Below are 18361 nucleotides of genomic sequence, written 5' to 3'. Positions count from 1 at the left end.
CGAGATCTATGTAATGCTTCATTTCACCTGTGGTAGCGCTGTTTGGGAAACTCAACACTTACTGGCCGATTCCTCTTCTGAATACCACTGATTGTTTGTGACCACAGCGCAAAGACACCCTCAACTTATGATCAGGGAACTCCCTTTAAAGGGATGGTACAAATTTTTTTACGGCAAGAAATAATGAATACATTTAGGAAACGAATTGTAACCGATGTAATTGGTAAAGAATAGGCAATGCGTCATCATACAGCGCCACACGCAGGACAGTTTATGACATCATCAGGATCCGTCATATCTTTATAGGCTAACTGGCTCCTCTCTGCAATCTACAACTCTATGTGGTTTCGCCACCTATGGATCCTGTTTAAACCAATCTCCGGTCAGCTGGTTGGACAGATTTGATCTGTCGGCCAATTAGATTGGCAATCAATGAATGTCAATCCACTCCTGCAGAAATATTTCCTATATGGTCAACCTGATTTTATTCAGCCAAGCTGCATATACAGGCTTCTATACGTCGATTGCTGAACAATGGAAGCCATGTCCGCATTAACCGCCCCCCGTAGAATGGACAGATAGGAAAAGTCATGTTGTCTATTGATCATACTGAACAAATGTATCTCAGGGGACCAGCACGGTTAGTAAAGACTATAGAGCATGAAGTGAATAGACAATTCTGAACTGAATTACAAAATTTTACTAAAATTTACAGTATTAAAAAAAATAAAAAAAATATCAGACATGACTCTAGATAGGATAGTACTGTATGTACAACTAACAGAATATCGAACTAATAAAATATATTTTCCCATTTTTATAATGCTAGCTTTGTTTCAATCCAAATCTATTAAAAAATAAAATATAAAATGTCCTTGAAAATGATTTTGCACGTTAATACAAAATAATAAAAAAAACTCTGTTACTGATAGAGTTCTTGATAACTGAAAGATTTTTGGAAGATATTTTCAAGATCGATAAATATGATTAAAAAAATAAAAATAAAAAAGTGACAAGATCTATACTTACAAATCAATCTAAAAATGAAATATATATTTGAAATATTAGGAAAAAAAATAATAAAAATAAAAAAATATTTGAGGCAAACATTTAGGGCCTATAAAAACGAATCCCTATGTGCCTCACACGTATAGATGTACAGCCATATGTTCCACTCCCATGCTAAATCACTAAATCTCACAACCTTCCATGATGACACCAGAACATGGACACAATGACAGCCCAAAGCAAGTGCTCAAATAATGCAGGGCTGACGACTGAATGGAAAATATTGTATACATTACATGGTGTTGTCCTCTTTCCAAGATTTGCTCTTATTTATGTGCCATTTGTCCATTAGTGCCCACTTGTCAGGGAATACAGAACAATTACTGCCCTGTTACTGTGTAATATTTCAACCAGGCTGCCTCCCTAACCCAGGGCCAGCACCTCTCCTTCCATCCAGGCTGCTTCACTGTGGGACCGCTCCAAAAATGCACTTCTGGGACACATCCAGCTGTTTCCAATACTCATTTTTATAATCTTACCACTTACATCATTGTAAGAGCAATGGGAAAATATGCCCTGGATACACGGGGAGTCCGGCCTTTGTATTTTTCATGAGAAAAACACACAAAATACCCATAACTGATAAATTATGCAAATTGAAGAAAATAAAACCTGTATTCAATTTTTACCATTTTGCATTTCCAACAAATTAGATATGAAATCGCCATTATCCTAAATTATTTGGATAATGGAGAATATAGTGTCAGATGTTTGTTTATTTATTTATTTATACATACATTATTGTGAATATTTTTGTCATTTGCAAGTTTGGGGGTAAAATATTGTCAGTTATTTTTTTATTCTATTATAAAATATAATTTTGTTTTCTATTTTTTTTATATATATCTTAAGGGCTTTTTACACTAAGCAGTAAACACATCTAGGCAAATTGTATTTTATTTTATTTGTTTTAACTTTTTTATTTCTTATTATTTTTTCCTTTTCCCACTAGGTAGTAGAGGAAACACGTCATCTGCGCAATTGCCTGTAGTGGAATTTTATTTAATGTTTTATTGTCCTATGTGATCTTAGGAAAAGCTGTAATAAAAAGCCTAATAATGGTACATATGGCAATAAATTACATATATATATACACACTTTATTTTAATCTTTTTTTTTTTTTTTTTACATGGGACATTTATTTTTTAACCAAACATTCTTTTGTCGCAATGGACATGAATGGGGGTTCTCGGGCATTGCAAATAAATATTAGAAGGAGGGGCGATTCAGATTAAAACATATTAGCACAGAGCAAATTAGAAGAATGGGAGGGTAATTTGTCTGTTATTTTTTATGACCCTATTTTTCTGTTTTTTGGCTTAAAAACAAAAAAAAGTGAAAAGTGAATTAGGCCTCAATAACTAATATGCCTGCAATGCTAAAACTAAGGCTGAAATTAACTGACCAGCACAAACCAATGCCTCGAAGAACCGAAGCTTCGCATTTTATTAACCCATTGTATGCTGCAGCTGTCAATAAATATCAAACCTGCCCATAGGGCGAAATACATATATTGGTAACCATCCCCCTGCAGTGCAGTCACTCCATTTCAGTGAAAGCTATTTTATTCTCTCACTTTTTAGACATGGGGGATAATACAAGGCTATGGATTAATGCAATCAGCTAAGACAAAGCTTCCTACACAGCTGGATGGGAGAATCAGTGCAGCAGCTCCAGCCCCTTTATTTTGCTATATTTGCCTTGCCTGGAATAATTGCTTATATATATATATATATATATATATATATATATATATATATATATTAGCAATCATACATGCAGCTGTACAATGCATTAGGTAGGACTTGTACAAGGTATGAGGACAGCAGACAATAGGAGACCATGCAATGACAGGAGTGTTGTACTATAATTATTCATTGTTATCAGCACAGGGAGGAGAAGACATCATGCTATTCCATAAGAAAAGTCATCAGAAAAAAAAGACACATGGCCATAGGTCTAGCTCACCAACCCTAGAGACCTGGCACCAGCAGGAGAACATCTATAAGGACAGCATTCAGTATAGAAACCAAGATATATTATGGCCTGGCCTGTAAATGACATTCATAACTCTGATTATTACCAGCTATATCACAGGGTCCACCTAGATCAAGGGCAAAAAAAACAGAGAGGGGAGGGAGGGGTGTCTTTGTAATTGTGCAAGTTGATCTAAAGTGACACTTCCCTGTCAGTGAGAATGTAATCTCTGTAGGATCCTCAAACTGCATTGTATTAATATTTAATAGTGCACAGTGGAAATAAAGAGAGTGTGTGTCTCCCATAGACCAGGACTGTCAATGCAAAAGAACACATAGATGCTGTTTGAAGATACATAGACATATACACAGGCTGCACCTGCACAGAGGGAGGATAGCAGAAAGAGAAAATTATTACATGGCTCTGTGTGTGCGTTATCACATGTAGATATAGTATCATGTCTGGGGGTATTGTACTATGAGGTGTGTCTACTATATGTATATAGAGATTGATTTGTTATAATGTGTGTGTATTATTACATTATAGTATCATGTCTGGGGGTATTGTTATAATGTGTGTGCATTATTACATGTACATATAGTATCATGTCTGGGGGTATTAATGTGTGTGCATTATCACATGTAGATATAGTATCATGTCTGGGGGTATTAATGTGTGTGCATTATTACATGTACATATAGTATCATGTCTGGGGGTATTAATGTGTGTGCATTATCACATGTAGATATAGTATCATGTCTGGGGGTATTAATGTGTGTGCATTATTACATGTAGATATAGTATCATGTCTGGGGGTATTAATGTGTGTGCATTATTACATGTAGATATAGTATCATGTCTGGGGGTATTAATGTGTGCGCATTATTACATGTAGATATAGTATCATGTCTGGGGGTATTAATGTGTGTGCATTATTACATGTAGATATAGTATCATGTCTGGGGGTATTAATGTGTGTGCATTATTACATGTAGATATAGTATCATGTCTGGGGGTATTAATGTGTGCGCATTATTACATGTAGATATAGTATCATGTCTGGGGGTATTAATGTGTGTGCATTATTACATGTAGATATAGTATCATGTCTGGGGGTATTAATGTGTGTGCATTATTACATGTAGATATAGTATCATGTCTGGGGGTATTAATGTGTGTGCATTATCACATGTAGATATAGTATCATGTCTGGGGGTATTGTACTATGAGGTGTGTCTACTATATGTATATAGAGATTGATTTGTGTGGTCATTTTATAATGATGCATGTTGTGTGTGTTCTATGATATACCTATACAGTATGTGTGTGGTTATTACACTATGACGATATTTAGATATAGTAGAATACATGTTTTTTGTATTATGGTGTCTGTATGTGTACAATGTGTATAAATCGAATGTTATGTGTGTGTGGTTATTTTATAGTGATACATGTTGTGTGTGTTCTATCATATGCCTATATAGCGCGTATGGTTATTACATTATGATGTAGTAAGGTAATATCTAGATACAGTATAAATGTGTGTTAGTATTGTATACAACCAATTCTTTATTTTCTGTAACCCCCCCCCCATTTACTCACAGATTGTAACCTCTTTTGAGTAGGGCCCTCACTCCTAGTGTTTCAATTATATATTAGCCTGAAATCCTGTGATGTGTATTTTGTTTTAGACATGTATCCCCTGATTTTTAAAGTCCTGCAGTATATGGTGTCGCAATATAAATAGTTTTGTTATTATTATGTATGCACAATATGTATAATATATATGGTTGTTTTATAATGATGCATGTTTTATAATGATGCATACATACATACACATATATGTGTGGTTATTATATTATGTGAGTACTAGGGTATGTACCCATGTGAATAGTCATAATGTATTATCATACTATAGATATATTCAAGTATCAAAATACAATAATCACACTCTGCTATCCATCCACCATAATATAGATCTCATTTACATATAGTACATGTATCATAACATAATGCAAGACATGCATATTATACCTACATACATGATACACATAACAGACTAAAATAATACAGTACAATACATACAGGCATTTATATATTATATACACACACACACACACACACACATATACATACTACAAAACCAACAGATATCATATACTATATCTACATATAGTATAAACATACAGACATCAGAATGTAATACTCTCACACACACTAAATAGGCAAAATGATAGAACAGACACAACCTTTATCATTATAAAATAACCACACACACATCAGACTATACTTACATAATACACCACAATACATCTAGGTTTCATATTATATGTCCATAAGTGTCATAGTACACACAACATAATATACAAAAAAAATACACTACCATACACACACTACAAAAACACATATACTATATTTACATACAGTACAAACATACAGATAATATATACTATGATAGCATATGACAGAACAGACAACATGCATCAATATAAAATAAGCACAAAGATCTAACTGTACATACATCCTATTTGTGCATATCATAGTTATAGTAGACATGTATACCTGATGACAATGTATTTATTGATGTGTGAAGTAATAAACATGCATCCTTATAGCAGATGTACAGTATGTTACACACAATATAATATGCTGCTATAATTTATACACATGCATATCATAGTGCATACAGACATCAAATGTAATCACTCACTGTCATTCTATTTCTACATACATACAGCATACAAAAATGCTATTCTGTATACATACATATAGTAACATACAGCATACAATGCATACAGACACAAGCACAAACTATGATTCTACACATACAGAATACAAAGACACACTATAATACATAGTATGTATTGCATACATTAACATACACAGGCACAAACAGTACATACATATACAGCATATAAAAATGCAATTATACATATTGTAATATGCCCCATATTATCCATACAGACAAGCACAAGCCACTGTATAATAGCACACACTATGAGTCTACACATACAGAATATATAAAAGCATACATATAGTAACATACATAAAGCACAGACCTCAGTATAATAGCCACACACTATGATCCTACACATACAGCATGTAAAAACACACAATTATACATTCGGTAACATGCACCATACTATCCATACAGACAAGCACACAGTACGATCCTATACATATAGTACACAGAAATATCAAATTATATATACAGTACAGATACACCATACATTATATAAATCACCACATACACATTCATATTCATACATTCATAACCCCATACACAACAGTATCACTATCCACATAGAAAAAAACACAATCTAGACATATGGACCTAAATAAAACTTGGATTTAAAAAAATAAATAAAATAGTTTCACCCCTTTTGTTTTACAAAAGGATTTTCCTCCACCCCCTCCTTGGTCTGAAATCTTAATCTATTGTGTTCTTGCTGTTTTCCTTAAAATCCCCTGCTTTGCAATTACTGAGTATTGAAAGATCAGCTCCCCCACCCCTTTCCTTGCAAGCATATCATGGCTGGGGCTCTCCCAGCAGTCAACCTCTTCCAGGGGAAAAAAGAAAAATCTGTCTGCTAAAAACAGTATAAAAGGGGGTGATACAATAATAAGAAACACACACTCTGCAATATAAAGTTGTAGATGTGCAAGCTTAATCTATTATATGATAGAATAAAAGATCTATACTCTATAGTGTAAATATATATATATATATATATATATATATATATATATATATATATATATACACACACACACACACACACACACACACATATATACACACACACAAGCTTAGACTAGTATTAATATGTTGAGTGTAATAGAAGAGAGATGATTATATAGATAATCCAAATTAAAGATCTATACTGTATAATATAGGTATATCTATCTCTATAGCTATCTATCTACACACACAAGCTTAGTCTATTAGTATGTTAATTAACAGTGTTATAAAAGCTAGAAACAAAGATAGATAGATAGATAGATAGATAGATAGAAGCTCTAACCTGGATCTATACTAAAATACCAAGGCAGGAGATACAGCAATAGGTTACATCCATGGAGAGTACCTATATTTGCAGTGACACCAGTTGTGGATTGAGGTAGTGCCAAGTTCCCTTCATTTGCAGATTAATTCTTGACTGATGAAGACACTAGTCCCTTGTAACCTCGGTGCCTTTGGATTTTATTCTACTCTACAGGTCCAAGAACATAAGGGGTAAATAGTATCAAACATGATTTTTTTTTTATTGAGGGGGGATTTTCCTTTTATTACACAAAAATAAATCTTCAGCCGGAACATCCAAAATTAGAAGCTTCTTCTCCTGGCCATGGAAGGCTGGAATACCCTGCAGCCTACCACTACTGGTTAGAAAAATGGCAAGGGTGGGTGGACCATGGTCAGGAGCTGCATTGGTCTCAAGATATCCAAAATCCAGGGCTTCTTTAGGCAGTTCCAGTCGTTGTCCACAGAGATCTGTCCTTCTCCTTGTAGGACTTTATCGATAAAAGATCATTGACCCCCCCTAAATCCATCCTTTGTGACGAGTCAGGAAAAAAAAAAAAAAAATTAAATCAGTCCTCAAAAATATCCCCAGCGCCCATGGGTGCCACAGGAATCCAGCAGAACATATCCATTATGGGAAACAATCCATGTGCCAAAAGCAGCAAAATGTTGAAAAAAAAATCTTTTTTTTCCATTAAAATCTCTGAAAGCAAAGCCATACACACAGTGCAAATGTATAGACAACGTACAATATTATGAGGTTTTTCCCCCCCCCCAGAACTTTTATTTCTTTCTTTTTGCCCTGCATTGTCTAGGTGTTATCATAAGAATAGCATTAGGAGATCTAAACACAATTGGGAAAAGAGGGAGGGTAGGTTACCTTGTTTAAGAGACAAGGGGGGGGGGGGGGGCAAAAACCTAATCAGGACTCATTTACATTGATCTACAGATAAATACATATTTAAAAACAAAAGTCAGGGGGGGCAGGTAAATGTTGCCGGATGGCTCATTGATGTAGAGAAATAGAAGATGTTAAAATAATAAAATAAATAAAATAAAAAACACGCCCCCATCCTGTCTTTAACCTAGATTCAGTACTGGTGTGGCCGTGCAATGCATCCAGCTCGGTTCTGTTTATTCTCACAGACACATAAAATGGAAACTGGACTGTAAAAAAATAACCCTTTATACACCATAGAAAAGTTTATTTGGGTTTTTTTTTAAACTAGTAAACGGAGGGTTAATGTTTGTCAAAACAAAAAAAACGCCAACGTTCTAAAATCGAACGTTCGATTTAAAAACAAAAACACATCACATTTCATATATGAAGGTATACAGGGGCTGGAGGTATACAGGGGCTATACGTATATTGAGGTATATAGGCAGGTATACATGGGCCATACATAAATGGGGGTATATAGGGGCTGTAAACCTATAGATTTCAGCGTGAGGACGCAAAACTGCATCCAATCCCCATTTGTACAGTGACTTGGCCGGCCTCATCCTATATACAAGGGATAGAAATTAATGAATTTTAAAGTTTTATTGTATTTTTTTTCAGATTTTTTTTTTCCACACATCTGTCCCATCCAGAACCAGAACCGGACGAGAATATTGTCCATCCGATCACATCGCACAGCTCCCATCTATAATGTATCCCCTCTCATACATTTTTTTTAAATTTATTTAAAAGGACCCCCTATCTGTTAATGGACAAGGAGACGGAGACCGATCCCGATCCCCATCTACTCCGATCAGACATGGTATATTATTTATACTCATTTTCCTCAACATTTTAAATATTTTTTTGTCAATTTTCAATTTAACAAAAAAAAAGAAAAAAAGGGAAAACTATTCCTCCTGGATGACAACCTCCAGATTCTGCCGCTGGAATTGGCTTTTTTTTTTTTAATTATTGGATTTCTGATGCGATCTAATAAGGGGGAAGATTGGATCGATCAGGAATATTTTGCAGTTCTGTGGATACAAAGAGATATTTTTCTTTTTTTTACCTTAGCCTGTGTCGGATCGCCGCCGATCTGTGTGATCGATAAAGCTCCTATTTTTTTTTATTTTTTTTTTTTGCCAGAAGCCATCTAAAAAAATATTTTGCTATTGATGATAAATAGGTAAATAATTTTTTATTATCATTATTATTTTTTCCTGCTGACATGGGGGTGATGGGGAAAGGGGTGCGCTAGTGCGGGTCGGAAGGAAGAGGTACTTACTGTGAGTGCAGTGGGTGCAGGGGCAGGCGGCTGGGCGCAGTGCTCTCCCCGGGCTCTGCATGCAGTGACTGGACTGGGTGCTTCCGGCCTGAGCCTCTCTGCAGCCCCCCCTCCCCTCGCTGGAGCAGCCCCCCTCTCTCGCATACTAATGAGCCGCTGCCAGTCTCATTGGCCGCTGGAGAGGGAACTCGTGCAGTTCTCCTAGCGTAAACAGGCGGCGCTATTGGATAACGCAGGGAATGGGAGCTGCCAATCAAACGCTGGGGGGAGGGAGCTGCCAATCAAAGGTGGAGAGGAGGGGGGGCGGGCGGAATGGGAGCTGCCACTCACAGGTCTGGAGGGGGGCAGGTCTGGCTTGCAGCACAAAGGCGCCTAATTCAAGTATGGGGGAGTGTGCAGGGGATGGGGGGAGGGGAGCAGAGGGGAAAGGGTCAGGGGAAGGGGTTATGTGGGGGTGAGGGAAGGATCAAAAAGACCAGGGGTGGAGGAAAGGAGCAGGAAACTTTCAGAAGTGCTACTCAAATGGATGAGTGTCACTGCCAGTCTCCCTGCAGGCACCAGAGGCGGCCACTAGGGGGAGAGGGGGGCTCAGCACTGGGGTTTGATGGAGTGAGGTCAAATGGATGACATGTCTAATCCTTTACCGTGATAATGAATGGGTTAAAGATGGTAGAACCACAAGTCCCAGGAGACCCTGAGCACTTTTGTAGAAATTCAGCTCCCATAGGGATCTGTGGGAAAGGGGAGGAAGCTTGGGGTGCAGAAGTTGTTGGGGCCCAATTATAACTCCAAGCAGAAGGTATGGAGGTCAGCTGTGGAATTAAGGGGGGGGGGGGGGGGGGGGGCTACAAATCCCAGCAAGAACTCAGGCAGGTGAGACCAGCTGGGACTTGTAGTCCTGAAATATTTGCAAGGAGCTTTAGTCTCTGGACTATTGGGAGGGGAAGAATTATTAGGATTTGGTTACTCCCCCCCTTTCCCCACCTCTCCACTGACAAACTGAGGTGTTTATTGATACCTGTCAGTGTGGATTAGGAAATCAGAGCTGCAGATTACAGCCCCTGGGGACAATGCTGGAGTATTCGGTTATATCAAGGGGCCCCTGTGCCGTCTGGGGGCCCTAAAGAGAAGCAGAAGCCAGACTGTATAAAGTGCAGGTACAATGGGGGGAGGGGGCAGATATCTCCATTCATTCCCATCCAAAGTGGAGAAGATTGTCAACATTGACTGTGGAACTACATCGTCAAGAAATGAATTGCTGGGGGTTGTAGTTCCACCACATTTGGAGGGTCACAGGTTTCTGCTCTCGGGGAATGCTGGGAGTTGTAGTTTTGCAGGTAGGCTAAAACCAATGAGGGGAAAACTAATTTCTGATGTATTATTATTATTATTATTATTATTATTTATTGTTTATTATTATTATTTTATTATTATTGATTTATTATTTGTATAATAATTATTTATATAGCGCCAACATATTCTGCAGCTTCACAATCCGAGGGTCCCTGTAGCAGCAAAATCATACATTACACAGCAAGAAATATTATTTTTATTATGTTTGATTTATGATTTGTATTATTATGTATTATTCATTATGATGCATTATTTTATTTCTATTTTTATTTATTATTTGTATTATGCTTTTATTTATTTTTTATCATTTCCATGAAGCTTTACATACATAATAATATAAAACAAAAACAAGTACAATAAGCTTGAGCTTATTAACAGACGGGTGCAGAGAGGACTACGGGACCAAATTATTAATATTTTTTGTTCCTCAAATTTTACGTCTAAAATTGGAATATCCACTAAAGGAGGCACCAAATTTGATTGGCGTCCGATGCATTTCTTACATTTAAAGGAGGAATTCCCACCTAGAACCAAAAAGATTTCCAAAAAGTTTACAGTAGTTAAAGGGTTACTGCCCAGTCTGCATTACACCTCCCCACCCCCCTCCCTTTTCATCTGTTATCCAGCCCCCTTCCCCCGCCCCTCCTAGACTTATGTGATTGGCTGGCCTGGCGCCAGCCAGATGTCAATCACCGATTGTAAACAAGGCGCTGATTGGCTGCTGGCCAGTCCGCACTGGGCTGCCTGAAAAAAGCAATTACTGGGCCTGGCTGTTTCTAGGCTCCCCCAGCAGTTCGATGAAAGGAGCCGGTTTCAAGACTCCTCTCCATAGGCAGACCCCCATGGCCCCAGAGCCAAGAAGAGAGCAAAGTGTGAGGGCTTCAAAGGGAAACGATGCATTTACTATTAGAGAAGACTAAAAATAATGCAGGGCAGCACAGGGGGGTTTGTGTGTATCTCTTATGCACAGAAAGCATGGGGAGAGCACTTTACAATGGAGTGTATGGGGGGGGGGGGGGCATTGTTAATCTAACATTGTACCCCCCACCACCCCAAATTAAGTGTGCACTGGACTACTATGGTATATCCAGAAGCCAAAGCAAGGACTATGCAGCTGCTTTTGCCTTTTTTTGCTTCAAGAGAAGAACCCTAAAGGATCCTCCAGGAGTCTCCCATTCAGGTATGGGGTATATGGAAAGCATGGGGAGGGGAGGGGGTCTATAGGTAGACCTAGGAGGAAGTGCTTCCATTATTTGTATGTGATTCCCCCCAGGGTCGGATTGAGAGGTTATAGCTGCACAGTAGAAGGGATAGGGATTTGCTGGGTGCAATGTAAAAACCTAGTAGACCAGTGAAATATTATATGTCTAGTGTTACATTGTGAGAATTTTGGCACTCCAGCTCGAGGCATGGACCTTATGTAAGGAGAGCGCAAGGGGTTAATCGAACAGAGAAGGAGATAGGGGGGGGGGGGGCTGTGTCCAAGGCTTGTAAACTGTGGGAAGGGAAGGAGGACCTTTATAATGATGCAATAAGTGAAAATATACTCTGAGACGTGGTACAATTTCAATAAAAAATATATAAAAAAATGTCTTGCTTTATTTCTTGTGTAGCCTTGATTGGGGGGGGGGGGGGACTTACATTTCTGGAACAAAGGACTGGAAAATGGCAAAGATGGGAATGTTCGGTCTAATATACCAGTTGTGTTTATCTGGATACAATGTATCCATCCGATGCTATAAATAAAGGATTGATAGGTGGGAGCCCTATATATATATATTAAAAAAATTATATATATATATATATATAAATTATGAGACCCCCGGCTTTTCAGGATTGGAGCTTCACTGTACGGAAGAATAAAAATGAAGTGAGAAAGTTTTCAGTGTGAATTCACGTTAGAATGGGACAATCCAGTAATCGGCGCCAGACATCCAGCCAGAGGGGATCCTGTGGAGAGAACTCCTGGAGGACGGAGGGGGAGGATGGAGGATGTCCGGGCACAGTCCGGCGGCCGACTGCTGCGACCAGACGGGCTAGAGGAAAAGGCGCAGAGCAGGGGAGAAACATCCAGATTTCTGTTGCGCAATAAAACGAGATGCATCGATAAACGCTTCCTTTTGCAGGACCTGGGTCTTCTGATACTTGTGGATGGATGTTTGGACTGTAGGCCTTACCTGAGCATGGTGGCCAAGTTCACCCCTTCATAGAAGCTGTGCTACTAAAGGGCTGTCTCTGATAAAGTGACTGTTCACTGTATATTAGTATTCAGGAATACAAATGTGCGGGATCATCCAGACTTGGACGTTTGTAAATGAAGTGCAGCAATATATATAATGTGTTCCCTGAAACATACATGATATTAGGTCTAATTCTGCGCCTTTTTATACCTTCCATGAATTTCATTTAATTTGTAATATTTTGTATACACGTGTGTGTTTATATAAATATATATATATATACATAAAATCGCTCTTAAAATTCTTACCTAATGCTTATATAAAATGTTATATTAATCTAAAATATATAATAATTAGAATAATGATTGATAAGGGGACGATTATAAAATAGACTCATTAATATTACAAACTAGAAGAAGACAAAGTGAATAATCTATGGTATCCAGTACAAAGTTAAAAAAAAAGTGCAAATTATTTATACAAGATATTTAATTAAATACTTTTTATTTATATAGTAATTTACAACAAAAAAATATTATAAGGAAAATTAAACAAATCTATAAATTAGGTTAATAATAATAAAAGGTCACTATGGTCTTTTTTTTTTTTTACTTTTCTTCTGGATTAGAGTGACAGGGAGATAGTGAGCTGACCTAGATCCTGGATGGTCCTGAGAAGTTTCTCGGTGACTATAGGCACCCAAAGAGTCTTGATTTTTTTTTGTTCTTTCTTTCTCTCCTCTCCCCTTCTGACACCCCCTGGCTGAGGGGGAGTGCAGCTCTGGAGATACTGACAGCTTGACTTGGACTTGGTTTTATTCTGTAGTGTTTTAACTAAACGTCATAAATCTCAGCTCCATCTTCTCAACGGGTTAATATGATTTACTTACAAATACCGCTGACATTTATAGGAATTAAGGCCAAGGCAGTCACAGCTGAACAACTTTGGTAAAGTTGGGGATTATTAGAGAGAGGAACCTAATCCCAGTCAGGGGGTATGGGGTGCTCCCTGCACATGTAGTGTGTGTGTGTGTGTGTATATATATATAATCGTCTGTATAGTCAGGGGGTGTGGGGTGCTCCCTGCATATAATATAGTGTGTGTGTATATATATATATATATATATATATATATATATATTCTCTGTATAGTCAGGGGGTGTGGGGTGCATATGTATGTATATATGTGTGTGTGTGTATATATATATATATATATATATATATATATATATATATAACTATTGTATGCATTCTCTGTATAGTCAGGGGGTGTGGGGGGCATATGTATATTTATGTGTGTGGATATATATATATATATATATATATATATATATATACATATATCTAACTACTGTATGCATTCTCTGTATAGTCAGGGGGTGTGGGGTGCTCCCTGCATATAATATAGTGTGTGTGTATATATATATACATATATCTAACTAGTGTATGCATTCTCTGTATAGTCAGGGGGTGTGGGTGCATATGTATGTAAATGTGTGTGTGTGTGTATATATATATATATATATATATAACTACTGTATGCATTATCTGTATAGTCAAGGTGGTTTAGTGCTCAATGCACATATAGAGATGCACAGATAGGGGAGTGTGTATGTATAAGCTCTATGGACTCTCAGTATAGTCAGGGGGTTATTCAATGCACATACAGCATCCTCTGTAAATCAAGCAGAGTGGGTAGTCAATGTATATACAGAGAACATATACATGCTATATCTATGGCATATATTGTCCTCTGCATTTATCTTCTGTATAGTCAGGGGGTGTTGTGAGTAATGCATTTAGATATAGAGAAGGTATGCATATTATCCCCCTGCATGTATAGTCATAGGTGTGGGGTATGCAATGCACATATGGAGTAAAAGTTAATACATATTATTATAATGTACCGTTCATCTCCTGCATGGGTCCTTTATATAGCTGGGTGGGGTGATATAGGGTAGACATACAGGGAAGAAAATATACATACTCCAGATATAAAACCTATAAGTCCTGTCTACATTCTTTGTATAGCGGGAGGGTTCTCAATGCACATATGGAGGAGATCATATATTAGTTTCTGTATAGCCAGGGGGTGCAGGCTACACAGTATACCCAGAGAAGAGAACTTCTACTATATACATAATACATGTCCCCAGCATGTATCTTTTATTGGGAAGTATTGTACTGAGTACACATATAGTGGACTACATATAGACCTGTCTGAACATAAATATAAATAATATACACATAATGTCACTTCTTCATACAGTAGCCTTGTGGAGTGCTCAGTGCACACATAGTGGAATATGTGTGTGTATATATATATATATCCTGTGTATAGTCAGAGGGTATGAGGTGCTCAGCAGCCTGCATGCCCTCTGCCATATGAGAAGAGATTATAGAAGGCAGACTACTCATAGCACACATATAGAAGGTTGCCTATATGCCTATAAGACCAGACACTGTATAGGCTGGGGTATACATAATTACAATATTTAAAACCACATATTTTATGTTAACCATACACCTACCCTTATATATAATCTGCACTCCATACATCCCCTCCATGCAGAAGATGCATCCAGTTGTTATATCCTATTATTGCACCAGTATATGGTGGGAGCATTACCAGGAGACTCCCTTCTGAATATGACCTGCCCTTTATAGACCATCTCAGACTGGTGAATGGGGTGTTATCCCACTCCTATATACTGACCCATACTGGTGATGGGAAGATATTCCTCCAGCAGTTCAGTTGCTCTCTGGGGTATAGTGGAATTAACCCTTCAAGGAGGGGGAGGATTAGATGAGTGTGTTGTGTGAACATACAGCTATAATTGCACCCCTACATGATAATAACAGTGGACTCCTGGGACAGAACTGCTCAGAAAGCCCTGCTCCACCAGTGACTACCGGGTGTCATGACCATGGTCCTGCTGAAAGAAAGTTCCTCCAGCCCCAGGTATCAATGGCTCCTTTGTTAACCATTTACCCCTGAGATGGATGAGAGTTTGGGGAGTTTTGCTGCAAAAACATCCGCCTGTGTGTGCATCAGTAATGACATACATTTTCCATGCTGCATGGAGGGAGCCTCCCTTCCAAGCCATTGTGCCCCCGAGTCCAAGCTGCTTCCTGACAGTGCACTTGTGTGTGCAGATAGTGGGTGAGCTGGGCACAGGGCTATCAGCCTGGCATCCTGTCCATTGTGTAGAATGGACACTGGCCTGGAGGACTTCCCTTCTACTAACACCACAGATAATGCAGCTCTAGGTAAATATTTACCCCCCTCAGCTGAGCAGCCCACCCCAGCCCCTCATATGGAGGCTAACACCCTGCATTAACCCTTCAGGGGCCAGGACCCTGAGATAAGGCATACTACATATAAACGGTACAGCATATGGCTGCCCTATCTAATCTATCTCATATCTATCTCATATCTATCTATCTATCTATTATATATCTATCTCATATCTATCTATCTATCTATCTATTATATATCTATCTCATATCTATCTATCTATCTATCTATTATATATCTGTCTCATATCTATCTATCTATTATCTATCTGTCATTATTACCTTGAGTTAAATATTCTTATGTAGGAACCTATTTCTCACATACACTATCCAGGTTTACACTTCTTGTACAAACTGGTGTAAAACCTCGAAGGCAAAAGAGATAATATAGAAATTCTGGGGGACTCCACAATCATTTGGGCAAATATGTATAATACCAAATATAGATAGATTTATATGAGATAGATAGGAGATAGATAGATATTAGATAGAGTGGTAACATCATACGATGTATAATGTGGTGTACTATCTAATAGCAATATCTAATTGGAATAGAAGATCAAATGCAAATGAGGAAATTATAATGATGAAATACCTAGATAGATAAATAGACATGAGAACTGAGAAGGACAGACAGAATGTCTTTGCCATACAGACAGGCAGATATATACTAGATACAAATATATCTACTATAGATATTTGTGTCAGGGTTTGAGGTTTTATCAGTAATTTCTAATTCCCTTTCAACATCTACATATATATTATATGCAATCTCTTATATCAATAAAAATAATATAACATTAACCCTTCATGACCAGGAATCTGTCATAATTGATGCCACCAGCAACTCACATCATAGTTTCTAAAAACATCTATCTATCTATCTATCCTCTATTCTATCTATCTACCTCATATCTATCTATCTATCTATCTATCTATCTATCTATCTATCTATCTATCTATCTATCTATCTATAATCCACCATCCCCTCCACCCATAAGGCAGGGCTCACTTCCACATCTGCATTTCATCTTCTCGGTTTGTTTTATTACGGGTCATTATGTAAACCTTGTTTTTCGGATATAAGGTGTAACCCTTACCTTACATAAATGGACAGGAAAACAAGATGTACCCAGATAGCCGGGGCCCCGACACAATGCGATTAGAAAACCCGACAGCAAGGACGGAAAGTGGATATTATCTATTTAACCACTGCCTGCCCGGCTGCGGGGGTGAGGGGCAGCAAGCTTTATCAATACCTAATATAGGATTGAGACCTCCAGCTATAGTACCTATTTTTCCTTTGAAGATTTACAACAATTTATACAGAAAGTGTATGTGTGTATATATATATATATATTACAAGAAACAGATCTTCTACCAAGCAATATCTAACGTCAACTCAATTTATCTATCTCCTATCTATCTATCTATCTATCTATCTATCTATCTATCTATCTATCTATCTATCTATCTATCTCATATCTTGTATCTATCTGCACGGGTGTGTATAGGGTTAGACATAATGTACTCCTGCACACAACCAAGCTCATAAAAACCACAAGGCTGAATGAGGTGATTGAGCCAATTTGGGGGCTCCCCATACTGCTGGGGTATTAGTAAGTTATCACTCGCAGAGGGAGGCAGAATCCAAATACAGATGTTAAATACATCAAATGTGGTATAAATTATCAAAACTCAAAAAGGCCTACTTCCACTTAAAGGGACCCAGGGGATCCCTGCTCCAGACCTGAAGTGTGATTTGGCATTAAATAGATGCACAGGGGGACCCCATGTAAAAGTCCTGACAGTATCAGTGTATTAGGTATTTGTCTCAGGATTTGAGGTTTTCTCCCATAAGAGGAGTTGAATAGCATAATGGGCTGGGGTACAATAATGGTAATTTACAGGGTAGCCACTGGCACATCCCCACTTCAACCATTTATCATTATCTATCTATCTATCTATCTATCTATCTATCTATCTATCTATCTATCTATCTATCTATCTATTATCTATCTATTATCTATCTATCTATTATCTATCTATCTCATATCTATCTATCATCTATATCTATCTATTATCTATCTATCTATCTATCTATCCTATATCTATCATCTATCTATCTATCTCATATCTATCTATCTGTCTATCTATTATCTATCTATCTATCTATCTATTATCTATCCATCTATCTATCTATCTATCATCTATCTATCTATCCTATATCTATCT

General features: G+C 37.6%; 1 protein-coding gene across 3 annotated transcripts in view; it reads right to left on the bottom strand.

Moving 5' to 3' along the window:
* The window catches only part of BAHCC1 (BAH domain and coiled-coil containing 1), a 110719-nt gene that overhangs the window by 82058 nt on the left and 10300 nt on the right, over positions 1–18361 (bottom strand). For 2 of the 3 annotated variants that reach the window (XM_040438786.1, XM_040438787.1), the window contains exon 1: positions 9298–9421. The exons of the other annotated variant lie outside the window; for it this stretch is intronic. The gene's annotated coding sequence lies outside the window, so the exon portion shown is untranslated. Of the gene's footprint in view, positions 1–9297; positions 9422–18361 lie in introns of those variants that run through there. 3 annotated transcript variants of the gene reach the window in all.

This window comes from Bufo bufo, chromosome 6 (assembly GCF_905171765.1).
Source record: "Bufo bufo chromosome 6, aBufBuf1.1, whole genome shotgun sequence".
Lineage (NCBI taxonomy): Eukaryota > Metazoa > Chordata > Amphibia > Anura > Bufonidae > Bufo > Bufo bufo.
The sequence above is the reverse complement of the archived record's forward strand: the minus strand, read 5'-3'. Positions and strand labels throughout refer to the sequence as shown.